General features: G+C 43.0%; 1 pseudogene; it reads right to left on the bottom strand.

Annotated features, from left to right (window-relative positions):
- Positions 1-20,267: 20,267 nt before the first annotated feature.
- LOC109701510 (mediator of RNA polymerase II transcription subunit 28 pseudogene) lies at positions 20,268-20,831 on the bottom strand (annotated as a pseudogene).
- Positions 20,832-21,302: the final 471 nt, after the last annotated feature.

The following is a 21,302-nucleotide window of genomic DNA, read 5'->3' as shown; positions in this document are numbered from 1 at the left end:
ACCAAGGTAGTGAACCAGGGGGACCTATTGAACCAAGCTTCGAACCAATTTTCTTGGGCTTCCCTTTCCCATTTCCTTTTTGCCAGTCCTTCCCTCACTTTAGACATGGACTCCCTAACTACCCCTGAATGGTCAGCATAAAAACAACATTCCTCCCCTAAGGCGGCACATATTCCCCCCTGCTGAAGGAACAATAAGTCTAGGCCCCGTCGGTTATGAAGCACTACCTCAGATAGGGAGGTAAGGGATTTTTCTAGGTGACTAATGGAGGCTTCTCTCCTCTCTATATCCTTGTCTATGGCCACGCGCAGCGAGGACATCCCTTTATGTTGAGTAGCCAGGGAGGCTATGCCAGTTCCTGCCCCAGCCACCCCAGGCTAAGTAGGGTAGCAATGGTTAATGCAGAAATAGGCTCTCTCTTCTTTCTCTCACCTGTTCCTGTATTCCAGTATGAATATAGGCTCTCCTCAGAATGATAGATGATGTAGGGCAGCACAGCCACTAGGACACAGAATTCTTTAGAGCTGTTAAACACATTAGTTGATAGGCAAGGGGTGAGCCCGGACTGTGAACATATCCACCATCCATTGCCTTTTGGAATTACCCGCTTAATACCATCACCTCAGGTGGGGTTGTTATCTACAACAGCACATAGGTCCTGTTTTCCCACCGGCACCTTCCCTAAGCAGGTTCCTTGGCTGCTCACTTGTTGTATGGTCAGACCTCTCTTATGGTCTCCCCAGGAACATTGAGTGGGGTTTTCACTAGTCGAGATATCGTAGGTTTCATTTAGCCCTATTGCCTCATAGAATGGGGGCTTCACATCATAGCACAGCCAGCAGGAGGTAGTCATATTAGGGTTGGTGTGGTTCAATGTTAGGAATGCAGCATTTACCAAATTCCAGAGGGGGTCTGTGGACCCGGTCATGAGACTGGGCTTCACCAAGGGAGGGCCGGTGCCTAATGGTCCTGGAGTTTTAATACTAGCCTTTGTGTGAGGCCAGGTAGGGACTGGGGTTGTGCGAGGTCGGCGAGGTGGCTCTACATAGGGCAGCTTGAGTACTTTGTTGGGACCTACCGTTTTGGACGGTGGCCCCATGGGCTCAACTTTTAATCTGATTACTATGGTCGAGCCAGAATGTCCACCATATTTATAAAACACAAGTCCCCACACCTTGCCTTGTATCCATCCGGGGGTGTCCTCTTTGCCACTGTCAGTGAAGGTGACCTTGATTCTATCTGTATCTGTGGGCTGGCATTCATGGGTGGGTGATGGAATTCTGTGCCCCCAGGGTACCCCGTTTACAAAGGCAAATTTGACTAGGTCCGGTTTTGATATCCCCCACTTCCATTCACCATCGTTGGATGTGACACATGCCCATGACTTACAGAAGGAGTATTGTATCCCCCCACAGTCCTTGTTCTTTTTGTGGCCGGGGCAAGCATAAAACCATAACATCGGGCTGACTCCAGGGCAGTAGACTTGTAGGCAGGATTGATGTCTCTAAAGCAGAATTGAAGCTCCGGCCACCAAGTTCCTATGGGGGCAGTGCGAGTAGTCTCGTTAAGGATGGTATGAGTCTCCCCATCGGTGAGTATCCAGGTTTGCTTATAGGGCTGGTGAGGGTTAGTTTCTGTGAGGCTCCTGCTCTGAGCATTGAGCAAGATCAGAGCAACCAGCCAACCCATCCGTGGCTGCTCCTGAAGACTCTGCATGTTCCCGGGGTCGCAAAAGCTTCAGCTTCAATGGGTTATCTGGGTGCTGCCGTGCAGTCCACTCTCTAGCCTCTTTCTGTTCCTTATGATTGGCTTGATGCACGTGGGAGTGATGGACCCAAGGTCTGATGCCATAAACCTTAAGAGCAGTGGGGGTAACCAGAATGACCAGGTAAGGGCCTTTCCATCTTTCTTCCAGAGTGTGGGCTCTGTGTCTCTTTACCCATACCCAATCCCCTGGGACGATGCCATGTTCCGGGTTTGATGTGTCCTTTGTCTCATACAAGGCATGCACTATGGGCCAGATTTCACATTGGACCTCCTGTAGGGCTTTTAAGCTGGCCAAGTAATTTGGGGCCATACTGGGGTCTTGGTCCAGTAGGGTTTGGACAACAATGGGGGGGCAGAGCCCTGTATAGAATTTCAAAAGGTGTCAATCCATGTACATATGATGAATTTCGAACCTGGAAGATGGCATAGGGTAGGAGGGCCACCCAGTCTCCGCCAGTCTCAATGGCTAATTTAGATAAGATCTCCTTCAGGGTCTGATTCATTCTTTCTACCTGCCCTGAGCTCTGGGGGTTATATTCACCATGCAGTTTCCAATTAGTCCCCACTGCCCGGGCCAGCCCTTGTAGGACGTTACTGATGAAAGCCAGACCGTTATCAGAGCCTAGAGTTTCGGGGATGCCATAGCTGGGTATGATTTCCTCCAGCAAAACCTTAGCTACAACTTGGGCAGTCTCTTGTTTTGTAGGAAAGGCTTCCACCCAGCCTGAGAAGGTGTCTATCAGAACGAACAAATACTTATACCCATACCTTCCCGGCTTCACTTCAGTAAAATCCACTTCCCAGCTCCGTCCCGGTGCCCTCCCCCATACCCGTGTACCTGTATGTAGGAGTCCCCTTTTGCTGGGTTTCATAGCCTGGCACCCAACACATTGGTCCACAATCTTTTGAATCTGGGCTGTTTGATGTGGGAACTGGAGGCGGGCCGACTCGAGGAGGGTGAGTAGTTTCTTCTTGCCTGAATGGTTGGCTCAATGTAAATTGGAGAGGAGAAACAGTCCTAACTTTTCAGGAAGGATCAGCTGCCCTTCGATATCACAATACCAGCTTTGCTGATTGGGCTCTGGGCATCGGTGATCTTGGATCCACTGTTTGTCTTCCAGGGTGTACTCAGGTTGCGGTGGCAAGTGTGGAAGCTTGGGCATGGGTAAGGTCAGCGCTAGGGTCGTGGAGGCCAAAGCAGCATTTCGGGCCACTTTGTCCACACACCGGTTCCCCGTAGCTTCCAGAGTCTGGGCAGATTGGTGACCAGGAACATGTACTACTGCAACAGCTTGGGGCTTCTGCACTGCAGTCAGTAGTCTCTGGATCTCCAGGAGGTTACGTAGCTCCTTTCCTTCCACTGTAATGAAACCCCTTTCCTGGTAGATGGCGCCATGTACATGGATGGTGCCAAAAGCATAACGGCTCTTGGTATAAACAGTCACTCGTTTTCCCTCAGCCCTCTCGAGTGCCTCTGCCAGCGCGATCAGTTTGGCCTTCTGGGCTGAGGTCCCCAGGGGCAGCGGGGCACTCCAAATTATGTTCCCACCTTGGTCCACCACCACTGTGCCCGCCTTATGCACCCCATCCAAGACGAAGCTACTCCCATCTGTATACCAAACCAGCTCACTGTTGGGCAGGGCTGAGTCCTGGAGATCAGGGCGCACTGGGGTGATTTCAGCTATAATCTCCTGACAGTCATGTACAGGGGCTTCCAGGTCCAGATTTGGCAGCAAGGTGGCAGGATTTAGAGAAACTGGTTCGGAGAAGAGGATTCGGGGAGCATCCAGCAAGAGCCCTTGGTAATGAGTCAGTTGGATGTTGGTCATCTATCTACCTGGAGGGTGCTTTAGGACCCCCTCTACTGCATGGGGGGTTACCACCTTCAGATGTTGCCCAAAAGTGAGCTTATCTGCGTCCTTTACCATTAGGGCAACTGCCGCTATGATCTGCAGGCATGGGGGCCAGCCCGCTGCAACTGTGTCTAACCTTTTGGATAGATAAGCAACTGGCTTTTTCCAGGGCCCTAGGTGCTACATTAGTACCCCTTTCGCTATCCCCCTTCTTTCATCTACAAAGAGGGTGAAGGGCTTTAGAGGGTCTGGCAGCACCAGGGCCGGGGCTCTCAGGAGGGCGGTCTTGAGCTCCTCAAAGGCCTTTTGTTGATCTGGCCCCCAGGCCCAAGGGGCCTTGTCCTTAGTTGCCTCATATAAGGGTTTTGCCAGTTCAGCATACCCCAATATCCACAGCCGGCAGTAGCCCGCCGTCCCCAGGAACTCACGGACTTCTCAAGCCGAGGTTGGGACGGGGAGTCTGAGAATAGTTTCTTTCATAGCATTCGTTAACCATCTGGTTCCCTCTTTTAGTTCATACCCCAGGTAGGTGACTGTTTGTCTACAAATTTGAGCCTTCTTTGCACTGGCCTGATAGCCCAACTTCCCCAGCTCCTGGAGGAGGTCTCCAGTGGCTTGCCGGCACTCAGCTTCAGATGCAGCTGCCAGAAGCAAGTCATCTACATACTGCAAAAGTGTGATGGAACTGTGGCTCCAGTGATATGAGTCCAGATCCTGATTAAGAGCCTCATTGAACAGAGTAGGGGAGTTTTTGAAACCCTGTGGAAGTCTAGTCCATGTTAGCTGTCTGGGGGTTCCCGTATTTTCATCATGCCATTTCGAAGGCAAAAATGTGTTGACTATTGGGTGCCAGGGCTATGCTAAAAAAAGCATCTTTCAAGTTCAAAGTGATATACCAAACATGGGAGGGGGGCAAATGGCTCAGCAAGGTATAGGGGTTGGGGACTGTGGGGTGGACCTCGTCGACCCTCTTGTTTACTTCCCTTAAATCTTGGACTGGCCTATAGTCTTTTCCCCCGGGTTTCTTAATGGGGAGAAGTGGAGTGTTCCAAGCAGAACGGCAGGGCCGTAATATTCCGGCCTCCAGGAGACGGTTAATGTGAGGGGCAATCCCCCTCCATGCCTTGGAAGACATGGGATACTGATGGACTTGGATGGGCTGAGCTGAAGCCTTGATCTCTACTATTACTGGGGCTCGATGTTCCGCCAGCCCCACACCTGCTATTTCTGCTCAAGCCTGGGGGTAGGTTTGAATCCAATAAGCCATTTCAGGGGACCACTCAATAGGTTTCAGGGGAGGGTCCTGCAAGGAGAACAAGCGATGTTCATCCTCGAGAGACATGGTCAAGACTTGGAGGGGCTGTCCTTGTCCATCTGTCACTTTGATACCATCCGGCTCAAAGTGAATGTGAGCCCTCACCTTAGTTAGCAGATCATGTCCCAGAAGGAGGGCAGGGCACTCAGGAATGACCAGAAAGGAATGGGTCACCTGATGTCAGCCCAAATCCACCTGACGTTTGCTAGTCCATTGATATGCCTTGGATCCAGTGGCTCCCTGCATGAGGCTAATTTTCTGGGACAGTGGCTCAGTAGGTTTATTAAGGACTGAATATTGGGCCCCTGTGTCCACCATGCATCTCACGGGCTTCCCCTCCACATATATGGTTACCCAAGACTCGGGGAGGGGGTCCGAGTCCCGTGCCCTCTAGTCACTGTCCATTCCGGCTAACAGGACCTGGGCATCATTATTGGGCCTGCTATTTGGTCCCAGGCAACCCTGGAGTTTGGGACATTCCTTCTTCCAGTGTCCATATTCCTTACAATAGGCACATTGTCCCTGGTCTAGCCTGGGTCGATCTCTTCGGGGATGTGTGGGGCCGGTCCATCCAGAACTCTGTCCGGCCAGACCCTGGACTCCTGCTAGCAATATCTTAGCCATCTCTTTTTGCTGTTTCTTGTTTTCCTTACTCTGGTGTTCCCTGTCCTCCTTCTGAATCCTTTCTTGTAGTTCCTGATTCTCCTTCCTGATTCTATCCTCTCATTCTTCTGGGGTTTCTCAGGTGTTAAAAACCCTTTCAGCTACTTTCATCAGATCCCGGGTAGTCATTTCCCCAAGTCCTTCCTGCTTATATAGTTTCTTCCTGATATCTGGGGCAGCCTGATTAATGAAGGACACTATCACGGCTGATTGATTCACCTCCACTAGTGGGTCTAGGGGGGTATACTGTCTGTATGCATCGTAAAGGTGATCAAGGAACGTGGCCGGGCTTTCATTTTTCCCCTGCATTATTGCCTTTACCTTAGCCAAATTGGTAGAAGAGGCCTGCCATAAGAGTCTGGCGGTAGACCCAGAGACGCTCCCTACTTTCTGCGGTCCCATAGTCCCAGTTGGGTCTGTTTAAAGGAAGAATTTCCTCTCCCTCCCTGGATAAGTTTATTACAATATGTAGATGATCTTCTGCTGTCTGGGTTGACTGAAAAAGAGGTGACTGATGTCACAGGCAATCTTCTAAATTTCCTGGGCCATCAAGGACTAAGGGTCCCAAAAACTAAATTACGGTTCATAGAGGAAGAGTTAAGACAGTTGGGACACCTGATCAGTAAAGGGAAATGTAGTCTGAGCCCTGGGAGGATAGAGGGGATTACTAGCATGCCTCTGCCTCTAACTAAGAGGGAACTTTGACAATTCTTAGAATTGCTTGGGGATTGTAGACTGGGGTTAGAATCCTATGCTCTTAAAACCAAAACATTATATTCCAAACTGCTAGAAAAGGAGCCTGATCCCTTAGTCTGGAAGCCAGAGAAAATTCAGATAATAGAAAGACTCAAACAGTCTCTTCCCCCGTGTTAGCTGTACCCTCTCTGGAGGGTAGCAAAAGCAGTAAGCCTCAGATGGGAATATCATACCCTATTGCACACCTCTTCCTCAGAAAGATTGAAAGGATGAACTAGACCTTAAAAAGACAATTAACCAAATTAGTTTTAGAGACCAAGCTACCCTGGACTAAGTGCTTACCCCTTCCCTTACTTAGGATTAGAACAACTCCCCAAAAGTATATAGGAGTCTCTTCTTATGAGACATTATATGGGTTATCTTACTTAGGCTGGCCCTCAGGCCATCCCTCCTTTGAAACCAAAGGCCAGTTCCTCTGAAACTGTGTTATTTGGTTTTTCCTCAGTCTTGTCATCCCTTAGGCACCAATGACTACTGGCTCAGGCCCCACCACTGAATTTCCGAGCACATCCTGACCAGCCTGGAGATTATATCCTGTTCAGAACTTGCAGTGGAAAAAAGCTTGAGCCATTCTAGGAGGGACCTTACTAGATGCTAGTCACTACTGAGACAGCAGTGCTTTACCACTGAAAGAGGATGGACCTACCACAGTCGAATAAAATGAGCACCCCAGGGAGAGCAATGGGCCATGTCCCCAAAACCTGGCAATACAAAAGTAACTTTGAAAAGACTTTAATGGGACCGTTCCTTTTCCATTTGGGGAATGCATAACAACTATTAATGTTCCCCAGGCTTCCTCTTCTGTAACTGTCAAGTTTAATGCATGTCTTGCTGTCCCCTGTGGTGATCTTAGAAATCAATGTTATATTCAGGGCTTAGAAATATATATGTGTATGTGTCCCTCTCCCCCCACTCCTATCAGGATAATCACACTAGTCAATATAACGATACTCCATGAGCTAGTTGGATAATCACACTAGTCAATGTAACGATACTCCATGAGCTAGTTGGATAATCACACTAGTCAATGTAATGATACTCCATGAGCTAGTTGGATAATCACACTAGTCAATGTAACGATACTCCATGAGCTAGTTGGATAATCACACTAGTCAATATAACGATACTCCATGAGCTAGTTGGGGTGTCATGGGATGGACAACAGACCCAAAAGGGGGTGCTGTGCAAGCAGCTTCATAGCATTCTGTCTATACAAGTCAGCCCTTCTGGAAATATATACTGCTAAAGATACAAATCCATAGAGCCACACTGGCTCCGAACTATCAGCATCTTCAATGTAACCTCTTTATGCTGATTATCAATGACCCTTCTTCTATGTTCACTGAGCCATTTATCTTCAGTAAATATGGGCTAGGAGCTCATAATACATATGAAAATCCAATAGGTATGTTTCTTTTAGAATTGCTCCCAGAGCCTACTACCATAACGCCCCCTAATGTTCTACTACTAACATTATCTCCCAAACTCTACTGTAATCAAATGAGGGTAACTATAGCAGAGGTCAAAGAATTAAGACAAACTATAGCCATTGAGATGGGTTATGGGGAACAAGTGCCTAGTGGGAATGGATCAACAATTCCATCTATACCACAAACAAAATGTATTGTGTGTGTGTGTGCAGCCTAGATATCAGAAACCCAAGTTGTACCTTTTCCTTTGTGATGGACCACAGACACTGCTCTCATCCAAGAAAGGACAGCCTGGGGCAATAGGTCTTGCCAGACCTTGTCACTATTGTTCCCCTCAGTTGATGACCCTGAAAGGCTAAGGCCACCTCAGGTGGTCAGACCCCCATTTCAAAACTCTAACTACACCTCATGCCTCTCCAGGTTGGGGGGAGGAATTGGAGTTCCTGGGGAATGTCTCAAGGTGCAGTGAAGGCTAATCCTTTGAAGAGATAGCCAATAAAACTGCTCTAGCTGTTGCCAAGGCAGACATCTGGAGGTATTGTGTTGGACCCTTACTTGAGTTTCTTCTGGTCAAATGGACTGGAGCTTGTGCATTAGTCCAGTTGGCTATCCCTTTCATCTTGGCATTTTGAAACTCTAAACCCTCTCTGACTAGGAGAAAACAAAAGCAGGATCTTACTTCCCCCAGAGGATCATTCAACTCTCCAGGTCATATAGAATGTTTACATAGACGTTATCGGGTCCCATAAGGGGTTCCCAATGAATTCAAAGCAAGAAATCAAATAGCTGCAGGCTTTAATCAGAATTATTTTGGTGGTCTACAATTGATAAAAATGCTGACTGGATTAATTACATCTACTATAATCAACAGAGTTTTGTTAACTATACTCAAGATGCAATGAAGGGAATTGTAGAACAACTAGGCCCCACTAGTAAAATGACATGGGAGAACCAAATGGCTCTGGACATGACTCTAGCACAAAAAAGGGGAGTATGTGTCCTAATTGGAGGAGAATGTTGTACATACATCCCTAACAATACAGTCCTGGATGGAATTATAACCAAGGCTCTCCAGGACCTGACAGCCATGTTGAATGAACTAATAAAAACTTCAGGAATAAATGACTCCTTTTCTAGCTGGTTAGAACAATGGTTTGGAAAATGGAAGGGAGTAATGGCCTCAATTTTTATATCCCTCATCGTTGTATTTGGGGCCCTAACCTTAACTGAGTGCTGTATTGTTCCCTGTATATAAGGATTGACAATTCAACTCATAGAAACTGCTCTAGTTAAACCAACTCCTGTGTCATGCCAGCTGTTGTTAAGCATAGCTGAAATAGAAATCAACAGATGATAAAAGAGTTTGAAGAAAAGAATATAAAATAAAAAAGGGGGAAATTATGAGAAAATAAGTCTTTTCTGTTAAAGTGTATGTCACCATTTTAATTGCCTGTTTTTTCAGCTTCTTTGTCTGAATTCCTGCTGAGCCCACTCTACCTGTGAGAATTGCCCACTACACTGTATATCTTAACACCTCCCCCAAGTAGTAAAGAATTTCAGCTGGTTGAGAAGAGTGTGAACTTTTGATCTGGGCCAATCCAGGTCAAGAGGCAGGCTATTCATGTTAGGGACATAAGAGGGAATGGATTGCCCACTCCCTTTATGTTGGTTTTGCCCACGTGTAGGCTGGCACCCTTATGGCCAGAAGTAAAGTTTTGTGTTGCTGAGGCAATTCTTTGTTCCCATGTCTTTAACTGGAATATTCATTTCTAACATAGGGGACCACCCTCACCTGGCCCAGGGGCTGCCCATGCCCCTCCCCCTCATTGATTACTGGATAGGAACAACCTGATTCCTCCCTGCCCACAGATTAATGTATGTCTTAAAAGCACCTGGAGAAGAGAAGCATTCTCTTTCTCTCTTCCTGCAGGTGCCTGTGCCCACCATGCTCCCTTTTTCTTTTCCCTTCCCTAACTTTTAATAAACTCCATTTACACCCATGTGTCCTGTGATGGATTCTTCTCCACAGGACACAAAGAATTTGGAAGTCTTCTAGCACAGACTCCATCCCCGCTGGCAACAATCCCTTCCTGAATTCCTCTCCACCTTGTACAATGCTTGAGCATCTTCCCTGTTGTATATTCCTTTTCAATTGAAAATCACTTTGCAAATGTAAGTTCCTCCAAAGACAAGGGAGTCTCTTCCCAGGTCAGAACAAAAATAGCACATGTCCAGTAAAGAGGAATTTGTCCTCAATTCGACCTCTCAGGTAAAGCCCTCTACTTCAGACCTTATGGATATTGGTCACATCTCATAATACAATTAAAGATTTGGGAATCAGCACATGAGCATGCACAGAATAATCACAAGACCTTGTCAATCAAACCTGTCAATCACCCTAGCCCCTCCTGCAAAGATCATCCAGGTTTTTTCTGCCATTTGCCCTTTTTTAAAAATATTTTTTATTTTGTGTGTGTGTGTTAACTATGCTTTATTTCATATACATGGCATATGCAGAATCTATGTCATTGCCAAAATGATAAAAATTTTCTAATGATTAGAATAAGTCAATAGAGGAGCTCTTTTTATATATTAATGAAAGTTCCCAATGGGATCAACATTTCAGATAAGAAAAAAACTTGCCAGGCACTGGTGGCTCATGCCTGTAATCCTAGCTACTCAGGAGGCAGAGATCATGAGGATCATGGTTCAAAGCCACCCCAGGCAAAATAGTTCATGAGACTATCTCATGATAGATAGAGTCTAGCAAAACCCATCAAAAAAAAGGGCTGGTGGAGTGGCTCAAGGTGTAGGCCCTGAGTTCAAACCCCAGTACCAAAAAAAGAAAAAAAAATCTTTAGGTTTATTAACTGAAATATCAAAAATTCAAAACTTCTAAAGCAATCACATGCCCTATTTATGATGTTGGCTGGAGGTTTGTCATATATAACCTTCACAATGTTGAGATACATTTCTCCTATTTCTAGTTTTCTTAGAGCTTTTATCATGACATGGTGTTGGATCTTGTCAAAGGCTTTTTCTGCATCTATTGAGTGATCAAGTGGTTTTTGTCTTTGTTTCTATTAATGTAATGTGTCTTTGCTTCTATAAATGTAATCTACAATTATATTTATAGATTTGCGTATGTTGAACCATCCCTGCATCCCTGTGATAAAGCTGACTTGGTCGTGATGTATGATCTTTCTGATGTGTTGTTGGATTTGGTTTGCAATTGTTTTATTGAGGATTTTTGCATTGATATTCATTAAGGGAACTGGCCTATAGTTCTCCTTTTTGGAGGTGTCTTTTTCTGGTTTTAGGATGAGAGTAATATTGGCTTCATAAAATTAGGTAGTGTTCTTTCACTTTCTATTTCATGGAACAGTTTAAGGAGAGTTGGTATTAGTTTTTCTTTAAAGGTCTGACAGAATTCAACAGTGAATCCATCAGGTTCTGGACTTTTCTTTTTTGGGAGACTCTTGATTGCTGCTTCAATTTTGTTTTGTGTTATAGATCTATTCAGGTGATTAATGTCCACTTGGTTTGGTTTTGGATGGTTGTAAGGATCTAGAAATCTGTCCATTTCTTCAAGATTTTCAAATTTATTATAATATTGGCTTTCAAAGTAGTCTCTGATGATTTCTGTGGCATTTGTTATTATCTCCATTTTACATTTCTGATTTTACTGATTTGGGTTTTTTCTCTCCTCATTTTAGTCAGGTTTTCCAGGAGTCTGTCAATCTTATTTTTTTTTTTCAAAGAATCAGGTTTTTGTTTCATTGATTCTTGTTTGGGTTTTTTTGTTTGTTTATTTCTATTTCATTGGTTTCAGCCCTTATTTTTATTGTTTCTCTTCTTCTGCTTGTTTTGGGATTTTCTTGTTCTTCTTTTTCTAGGAGTTTGAGCTGTAGTATTAGATCATTGATTTGAGATCTTTCTGACATTTTAATATACGCACTCATGGCTATAAACTTTCCTCTTAGGATTGCATTTGCTGTGTCCCATAGGTTCTGGTAGGTTATGTTTTCATTTTCATTAACTTCCAGGAATCTTTTAATTTCCTCTTTTATTTTATCAGTGACCCATTGATAATTGAGCAATGTGTTGTTCAGCTTCCAATTGTTTGCATGTTTTTTACTGCTATTTTTGTTGTTGATTTCTAGTTTTAATGCATTGTGTTCAGATAGAATGCATGGGATTATTTCTATTTTCTTATATTTGCTGAGGCTTGTTTTTTGTGCCCTAAGATATGATCAATTTTGGGAAAGGTTTCATGAGCTGCTGAGAAGAATGCATGTTGTGCAGCAGTTGGATGAAATATTCTGTAGACATCAGCTAGGTCCATTTGATCTATGGTATGATTTAGTTCTAGGATTTCTTCATTGATTTTTTTGTTTGGATGACCTATGTATTGGTGATAGGTGGGTGTTAAGGTCTCCCACTACCACTGTGTTGGAGTTTATATATGTTTTTAGGTCCTTCGGAGTATGTTTGATGAAACTGAATGTATTGGCGTTGGGTACATATAGGTTGATAATTGTTATTTCCTTTTGGTGTATTTCCCCTTTTATTAGTATGGAGTGTCCTTCTTTATCTCGTTTGATCAATGTAAGTTTGAAGTCTACTTTGTCTGAGATAAGTATTTTTACCCCTGCCTGTTTTTGGGGACCATTTGCTTGGTAAATCTTCTTCCAGCCTTCCACTCTTAGCCAGTGCTTATTTCTGTCAATGAGGTGGGTCTTCTGTAGGCAGCAGATTGGTGGATCTTCCTTTTTAATCCAGTTTGCCAATCAGTGTCTTTTGATGGGGGAATTAAGTCTGTAATGTTCAGTGTTAGTATTGATAGGTATATGGTGATCCCTATCATTTAGTTGTCTTTGTTGTTTAAGGGTTTGATTGTGTGTAGCTGAATCAATGTTACTCTCTACTTTCTTGCCTTTTCTTCTCCTGTGGTTTGGTACTGCCTGCCCTTTCATGGTCTTGTTTGCTTTCACTTTCTGTGTGCAGAATGCCTTGGAAAATCTTTTGTAGTGGTGGCTTGGTGGTCATATATTGTTTCAGTTTCTGCTTATCATGGAAGACTTTTATTGCTCCATCTATTTTGAGTGATAGTTTTGCTGGGTAGAGTATCCTAAGATTGAAGTTATTTTCATTCTGCGCCCAGAAGACCTCACTCCATGCTCTTCTTGCTTTTAAGGATTCCATTGAGAAATCTGCTGTGATTTTGATGGATTTACCTTTGTATGTTATTTGTTTTTTTCTATCTTACAGCCTTCAGTATTCTTTCTCTAAATTCTGTGCTTGTTGTTTTAATGATAATATGTCATGGGGTACTTCTATTTTGGTCAAGTCTCTTTGATGCTCTTAAAGCTTCCCATAGTTTTCTCTAGATGTGAGAATTTTTCTGTTATTATTTTGTTGAATATATTATGCATTCCTTTTGCTTGCACCTCTTCTCTGTCTTCAATGCCCACGGTTCTCAGGTTTGGTCTTTGATGGAGTCAGTGAGTTCTTGCATATTCCTTTCACAGGTCTTGAGTTGTTTGACTAATAGTTTTTCAGTTTTTCCTTTAATTATCATTTCATCTTCAAGTTCTGAGATTCTGTCTTCTGCTTGTTCTAGTCTGATGGAATGGTGTTCCATTTTGTTTTCTATTTCTGTTTCATTCTTTTTTCTGAGGTTTTCCATATCATGGGTCACTTCCTCTTTAATATTGTCAATTTTCATCCTTAATTCATTTTCTCTGTGTTTATGGTGTTCTCTGTTTCATTTTGGTGTTTATTTAGGGCTCCTATGATTTCTTTTAGTTGTTTTTGTGTTTTCTCATATTCTTTATTTTTGTTGTCTTGGAATTTCTTGAGTGCCTCCTGTATGTTTTGGTTGACCACGTCTACTAACAACTCTATGAAATTCTCATTGATTACTTGCAGGATTTCTTCTTTCAGAGTGTTATTCTGGGCTTCCTTGGGTTCCTTGGTATAGTTTATCCTTGTTTTGTTGGATTCTGGATCTGGGTATCCATTTCCTTCATTTCCCTCTGAATCCTGTATTAATTTATTTTAGGGGAGAGAATGGTTTCCATCCTTTTTTTGCCTTCCCATATTTCTGTTAGGTACTGTTTCTGTCCCTGGACTATGTGTAATTTAGTATTAGCTGAATTACAGTAGTAATACTAACAAAACCAAGAAATAAAGAGAAAAAAGAGAAAGAGAAAGAAAGAGAAAAGAAAGGAAAAGAAAATGGGGAGCCAAAGAAAACAACAGGGAGAGATGGTGGACTATCAAACAGCAAACCAGACAGCCAAACCCTTAAAGAAAGGCAAAAAAAAAAAAAATCTCCAATTCTGAAACAGTAGAATTACAGTGTTAGTTATTCTGGTGTTAGTCCTTTAGCATCCAGTCCTGTTTGTCTATGTCTCTTAGGTAGGTTTGGAGCCCTCCTGTGGTGGGCGGTGGGCAGGTGGGGGCTCAACAGGCTCGCGGGGCAGAGGCCTGGCAGAGTGGCCATCTGGTGGGCCTGCAGTGCAGGGGCCTGGTGGAGTAGCTATCCAGCAAGCCTGCAGAGCAAGGATATGATGGGTCTGTGTCTTGGGGGCCTGGTGGTCCTGTGGGCCTGCAAAGAAGGAGCCTGGCGGGCCTGTGGGGCGTGGGCCCACAGAGTGGAGATCTGGCAGGGGCCTGGAAGGCCTGTGAAGTGGGGGCCCAGTGGAGTGGAGATCTGGCAGGCCTTTGGAGTGGGCACCTGGTGGGCCTGTGCAGTAGGGGTTACCATTTGATCTTAAAATTTATAATTTGCCCTTTAAACAAAGACCTGGTGTTTCTGTGAAACCTGGCCAGGGCCCACAGCTCTTTCTTTTGCAGTGCCTATGCCCTCCTTTTCATTTCATTAAACCCAGTACTATGGCTTTGCAATCTATGTCTCTGTCCAGTTCTCCATTCAGGAGGCTCAGGAGCCAAAGATCTTTTGCACAAGAGTCTTCTAGACCACCCATCAGGTAACAGTACTGCTTTTTAAAAAAACAATATTTTTTTTATCTTTTATTCATATGTGCATACAATGTTTGGGTCATTTCTCCCCCCTTCTCCCAGTTCCCTCCCTTTCTCCCTGCCCCCTCCTTCTCCCTTCCCACCCTCTCGCTTCCAGGCAGAAACTGTTTTGCCCTTATTTCTAATTTTTGGAAGAGAGAGTATAAATAATAATAAGAAGAACCAAGGGTTTTTGCTGGTTGAGATAAGGATAGCTGTACAGGAAGATTCCTTACATTGCTTTCATGTACATATGTGTTACATTCTAAGTTGATTCTTCTCAAATTGACCTTCTCCTGATCCCCTTCTCTTGTTGGCCTCTGTCTCTTTGAAGTTTCTGCATTAGTTCCTTTGCACTGAGGACTTCAAATGCTATCATGTTTTTTTGGGTTTCTTAACTATCCTCATACCTCCCTTGTGTGCTCTTGCCTTATCATGTGACCAATCCCCTTTCTGGATTTGCCCTTGATCTAAAGCCCACATATGAGGGAAAACATTTGATTATTGGTCGTCCGAGCCTGGCTAACCTCGTTCAGGATGATATTCTCCAGTTCCATCCACTTACTTGTGAATGATAAGATTTCATTCTTCTTCATGATTGAGTAAAATTCCATTGTGTATAAATACCACATTTTCTTAATCTATTCATCAGTGGTGGGACATCATGGCTGTTTCCATAACTTGGCTATTGTGAATAGTGCTGCAATAAACATGGGTGTGCAACACATGCACAGGAAATTAATGTGAGTCAACTCCTTGTATAGCTATCCTTACCTCAACTAGCAAAAACCCTTGTTCCTTCCTATTATTGCTTATATTCTCTCTTCAACAAAATTAGAGATAAGGGCAAAATAGTTTCTGCCCGGTATTGAGGGAGTGGGGGGGAGAGGGAGAGGGTAGAGTGGGTGGTAAGGGAGGGGGTGGGGGCAGGAGGGAGAAATGACCCAAGCATTGTATACACATATGAATAATAAAACAATAAAAATTAAAAAAAATTAAATCCAGAATTTATTAAAATTTTATCTGTACAAATAAATTTTACCAATGAATGAGTAAATACAAAAAAAAAAAATGGGTGTGAAAGTGCCTATGGAGTAACCTGTGTCACATTCCTTTGGGTATATCCCCAGGAGTGGGATTGCTAGATCATATAGCATATCTATGTTGAGAAAAAAGCAGTAATATTAACATGTGTCTTGGATAAGCTATATCAGTAAAATGCTTATGCATTTTTACAATGTCAGAATTTATTGAATAACAATAAATTTACAAACTATGGAAATTTCCTTGGTTTTGGTTCTCCATGTAATACTGATTTCTCTTGATAGTCCTGAGCCATTGGCAATCAAGTTCTTTTATTCTAATCTTAATTACTAATATTAACTTACAGATCACACATTATACTTCACAATAATACATAGGTTACAGAAAGACTAAGAAAGGGTTAAAGAAGCTAGGTAGTGTTCAAAGAGGCCTGGCAGAAGGCAAGAACAGAGAAATGATACATGTGCAAAAAGAGTCACTGCAGGTACTTAGATATGATATTAACATGACAAACCAGTCACAGAGCTGTTGAGGAGGCAATGGTGTCAAAGTGGATGAGCTGATTCAAGATGCAATGCTAGCTCGAGGAGCAGAACTTTAAAAGGCTTAATGGTTCTGGGTGGATGGTAATTCCAGTGGGTACTTAGAGCAAGGGGGTAATGTTGAGCTAAAACCCCAGGGACAAGTAAGGAGTTCATAACCTGACTATCTGTGAAGCATGCCCCAGACGGCTGATGATGGGTTGGTAGTTGCCACTGTTAGGTAGTAGTTAGCCATGACTAATAGGGATACACAAAGGGAAACTTAAATGGAGGATTTCTCAAAGACTCTGAGAGAAAAATACTGTAATTAAACTATCCATTTCTTTTTCTTTTTCTTTTTGTTATTGTTGTGCTGGGTGAGGTAACTGCAGCATTTACAAAGGTTCTTACACTGTATCAAGTATATCATACTTGAATTCACCCCCTCCACTGCTCTCCTTCATCCTACCTCCCCCAATTCCTGGAGCAGTTTCAACAGGTATCATTTTTTGCATTTACATACATTGTTTGCACCATATTCATCCTGCTACCCTTTCCCCACCACCTCCCCTCTCCCATCAGTGCTAACTTCCTCCCCATGCTGAACCTGTTCCGCCCTCCTATTCTCTGATCTTGTAGAAGAAAAAACATAAAAGATAAAAAGAGAGACGTGGCATTTTTCTAGTTTGAGATAAAGATAGCTACACAGGGAATTTCCTTGTGTTATTTCTATGCATATATGTGTTACAGCCCCAGTTGGTTCATCTCCTCCAGTCCTCTTCACTCTTCCCTAGTCTCCTTCACATGGTGGACCTAGCCAGTTTGATTTCTATGTTCGTTCCTGTACAGTGAACACATCCACCACATTCAAGTTTTTGGTTTCCTTCCCTTGCTTTATCCTTCTCATGTGAGGCCTCCTCTTATTGTCCCATAATGTTTTTGTATTTGTTTTAGGTCTATAATCTGCATATGAGGGAAAACATGCAACTTCTGGCTTTCCAAGCCTGACTATCTTCACTTAAGATGAAGTTTATCCATTTACCTGTGAATGACAAAATTTCATTCTTGTTTGTGGCTGAATAAAATCCCATTGTGTATAATACCACATTTTCTTTTTCAAATTGTTTATACATTTATTCATATGTGTACACATTGTTTGGGCCATCTTTCCTGCTTCCACACCTGGTCTCCCTGTCCCCCTCTCCTCCCCCTCCCCCATTACTTCCAGGCAGAACTGTTCTGCCCTCTTCTTCAATTTTGTTAGAGAAAAATGTAAGAGATAATAAGAAAGACATAACATTTTTGCTAGCTTGAGATACATATAGCTATACAGAGAGATTCCTAGCATTGCTTCCATGTACATGTGTATTACAACCTGAATTAGTTCATCTCTACCAGACCTCTTCACTACTTCCTGGTCACCTTCCCATAATGGTCTCTGCCAGTTTAAGATTACTTTATTTGCTCCTCTATAGTGGGCACATCAAATACTATCACATTTTCTTAATCCCACATTTTCTTAAGCCAACTTTTTTAACATTAAAGGCTACCCAAAACAATCAGATTTTTAGGTTCTTAAACCAAGAAATCTAAAGCTGCCAATCACAGCTTCTAATTAGCATGAGACAACCAGGTTAAAATCCCAGAATATGAGTATATGCAACTTTTAAAAGTTTCGTTTAACAATGGAATTTTATGCAGTCATGAAGAAGAACGAAATGTTATTCGCTGGTAAATGGATGGAATCGGAGAACATCATTCTGAGTGAAGTTAGTCTGGCCCAAAAGACCAAAAATCGTATGTTCTCCCTCACATGTGGACATTAGATCAAGGGCAAACACAACAATGGGATTGGACTTGGAGCACATGATAAAAGTGAGAGCACACAAGGGAGGGGTGAGGATAGGTAAGACACCTAAAAAACTAGCTAGCATTTGTTGCCCTTAATGCAGAGAAACTAAAGCAGATACCTTAAAGCAACTGAGGCCAATAGGAAAAGGGGACCAGGAACTAGAGAAAAGGTTAGATCAAAAAGAATTAACCTAGAAGGTAACACCCACGCACAGGAAATCAATGTGAGTCAATGCCCTGTATAGCTATCCTTATCTCAACCAGCAAAAACTCTTGTTCCTTCCTATTATTGCTTATACTCTCTCTACAACAAAATTAGAAAAAAGGGCAAAATAGTTTCTGCTGGGTATTGGGGGGGTAGAGGGAGGGGGCGGAGTGGGTGGTAAGGGAGGGGGTGGGGGCAGGGGGGAGAAATGAACCAAGCCTTGTATGCACATATGAATAATAAAAGAAAAAAGAAAAAGAAAAAAAAAGTTTTGTTTAACTTACACATTCTAATGGAGAAGATTTGTTGGCCTCAAGCTAGTAATCATAGGTCTACATGTCAAATATATACACAAGCACACAAAAATGAACAATAAGTTCCATTTAAAAAGATAAATAATACCTGATCTCACATATGCAAGGGGAATCCCACTGAGTTCTAGTCCACATGGACGTACAAAGCAGTGAGGGACAGACACAGACATAAATCACTGACCCACAAGGAGGAACTAAAAAAGGGTGGTAAAAGACTCCTGAGCCCTGGAGACATGATGGAAAGGACATTTGGAGGCTTTGAGGACCTGGTAGCATCCAGGCTAGTGGATGTCATTGCATGTGAGGAAGGAGCTTCAAGGCTTGAGACATGGGCCAAGATAGCCACAAACTTACCCAACAGTGGAGTGTTTTTGGGTAAAGGGATGTATTCTAGGAGACCGTACAAAACAGGGAAAGGAAAAGCTCATGCATGAGGGCAAAACACCTTCTCACGCAGAGGCTTCACGTGGTTTTTGCAGAGGTTAAGTAGCTGAGGACCACTCTGCAGGTCACCCCTGACCCTGAAGCTCTTGAAATCAAACCTATGGGCAAGAACCTTCCTGAAGGAAACTGTTTCTCCTCCAAAAAAGAAAGCATATGACAAGCAAACAAAACTCAAAACTAAGAGACAATCATATTAAGTAAGATTTAATCCCTTGTACTTTGTCAGTTCCCCAACTGTCCTGCACTGAGACAGGTCTACTCATTCCTTATACCTACTCATTCCTTCATGCTCCTAATACATTCTTCCTTAAAATAAAAATGACACAAAATATAAACTTGTTCCAAATAAAAGCCAACATAAATTTAAGGATCCTCCTATAGACTTACTACACTAAACTAACATACTTTAACCCTTTACAAACTATCTCTGCTCTGTATTGCTCTGGAAGCATTACATTGTTGCATTAGATTCCTCTTCCTGAGATGGCTCAAAGTCTTCAAACACAGCAAATTACGTATTCTTCTACACTACTATGGATGAGTAGTTACCGCAAAAGGTCTATAATCAAAGTCTTTTCCTCCTGATTCTCAGACTATAATTTTCCCTTAGATCATAACAAACTAATGTAACAAATGGAAACAAAAAGAAATGAAGTCATACAAAAATAAATTTAAAATCAAGCAAAAAGAAGCAAACAAAATTAAAACAAAGAATCTGTGTCTTCACACTAATAGTCTAAACTCTGCCAAAGACAAAATACTTAATTTGCTTATCAAACCTACAGACCTTTTATAAAGTATTTAAGAAGTCAGCACTTGGGAGACTGAGGCAAGAGGATCCATAATTCAAAGACATACTGAGCGACATAGGAAGACCCTGTCTCACACACACACACACACACACACACACACAGAAATTAATAGTTCATAAAAATAAGGGGAAAATTCTAGGTGGCAACATAAAACTAAGTCAACTCATTTACCAGCAAAGAGTTCTTCCAAAATGCCATGTCCACAAGGAGGGGTGTTTGGCAAAACTGCTTGCAGGAGGCTGCCTTGCAAGCCAGACCAATCACCCTTAAGTCTGCTTAAAAGGCACAGGAATATTGGCAGATGCCTGCTCAAGGTAGGCCAGGGAGCCCTGAGAAAAGTCAGCTGGCTTCTTGTGCTGCGTGTTGACGTTCTCTAACACCTGCTGCCAGTGCCTCAGCTCCATCAGGTGCATATGGACCAGCATGTCTTTCCATTACAATTCATTCCTTAGTTCTGAGACATCCTCTTTGATAACTTGCTCTGGTTTCTGGATAGACAGCTGCAATCTTTTTTGTAGGAAAAAACATTCTGTCTGTCTTGCAATGTCCAGAAACTTGTGGATACACTGATCGTCCAGAAACTTGTGGATACACTAATCAAAAACAGTTCTAATTTCTTCCTGATCAGTGCCACTGACAAGGTCCTGACTCACAAGACAGGCAAAGCAAACTTCAAATGATGACTCTGATTCATACACCAAGGTACTGTTAGAACTTCTGGAACCACCAGGTTCTGCTTGAAGAAGCAAGGCCTGGCAGGGGGGTCCCTGCCGGGTTGTTGGGGGCCCAAGTGGCTACCTGGAGAACATGTCACCCAGCACAGCTGCCATGTCTGGACTGCCATTTATTTTCCTTTTTTGGTGATAGTGGGGTTTGAACTCAAGGTCTCACACTTGCTAGGCAGGTGCTCTACCACTTGAGCCACTCTTGCCGGTCCTAAACTATCCATTTCTTAACAGTATCTGTTAAGATCAAAGTAGCCCATCAAGTTCATGGGATGTCACAGGACGCTTTTCAGTTGTCACTCAACTGAAGCTTAATCCTTTCTTTATTCAAGACTAAACCAGTCAAGGTGAAATCACAGTTCCTGGGACAAAAGTCTTTTAGGGTAGGAAATAAGACAGGATAGATAGATGAGGAGATAGGAAAATTTCATTATTTTAATAAATATTAAAAGTGTCAGGCTCAGACATTGCAAGGCGGAAATAAAAACTAAAAAGTCAGAGAAGCTAGCCCCTTCCTATCTCCTTTCAGCTGTTAAGTTACAAGAATAGTGAGACACGAAGACTACCTTTATCTGC

The sequence above is a fragment of the Castor canadensis genome, chromosome 1 (genome assembly GCF_047511655.1).
Source record: "Castor canadensis chromosome 1, mCasCan1.hap1v2, whole genome shotgun sequence".
Classification (NCBI taxonomy): domain Eukaryota; kingdom Metazoa; phylum Chordata; class Mammalia; order Rodentia; family Castoridae; genus Castor; species Castor canadensis.
The sequence above is the reverse complement of the archived record's forward strand: the minus strand, read 5'-3'. Positions and strand labels throughout refer to the sequence as shown.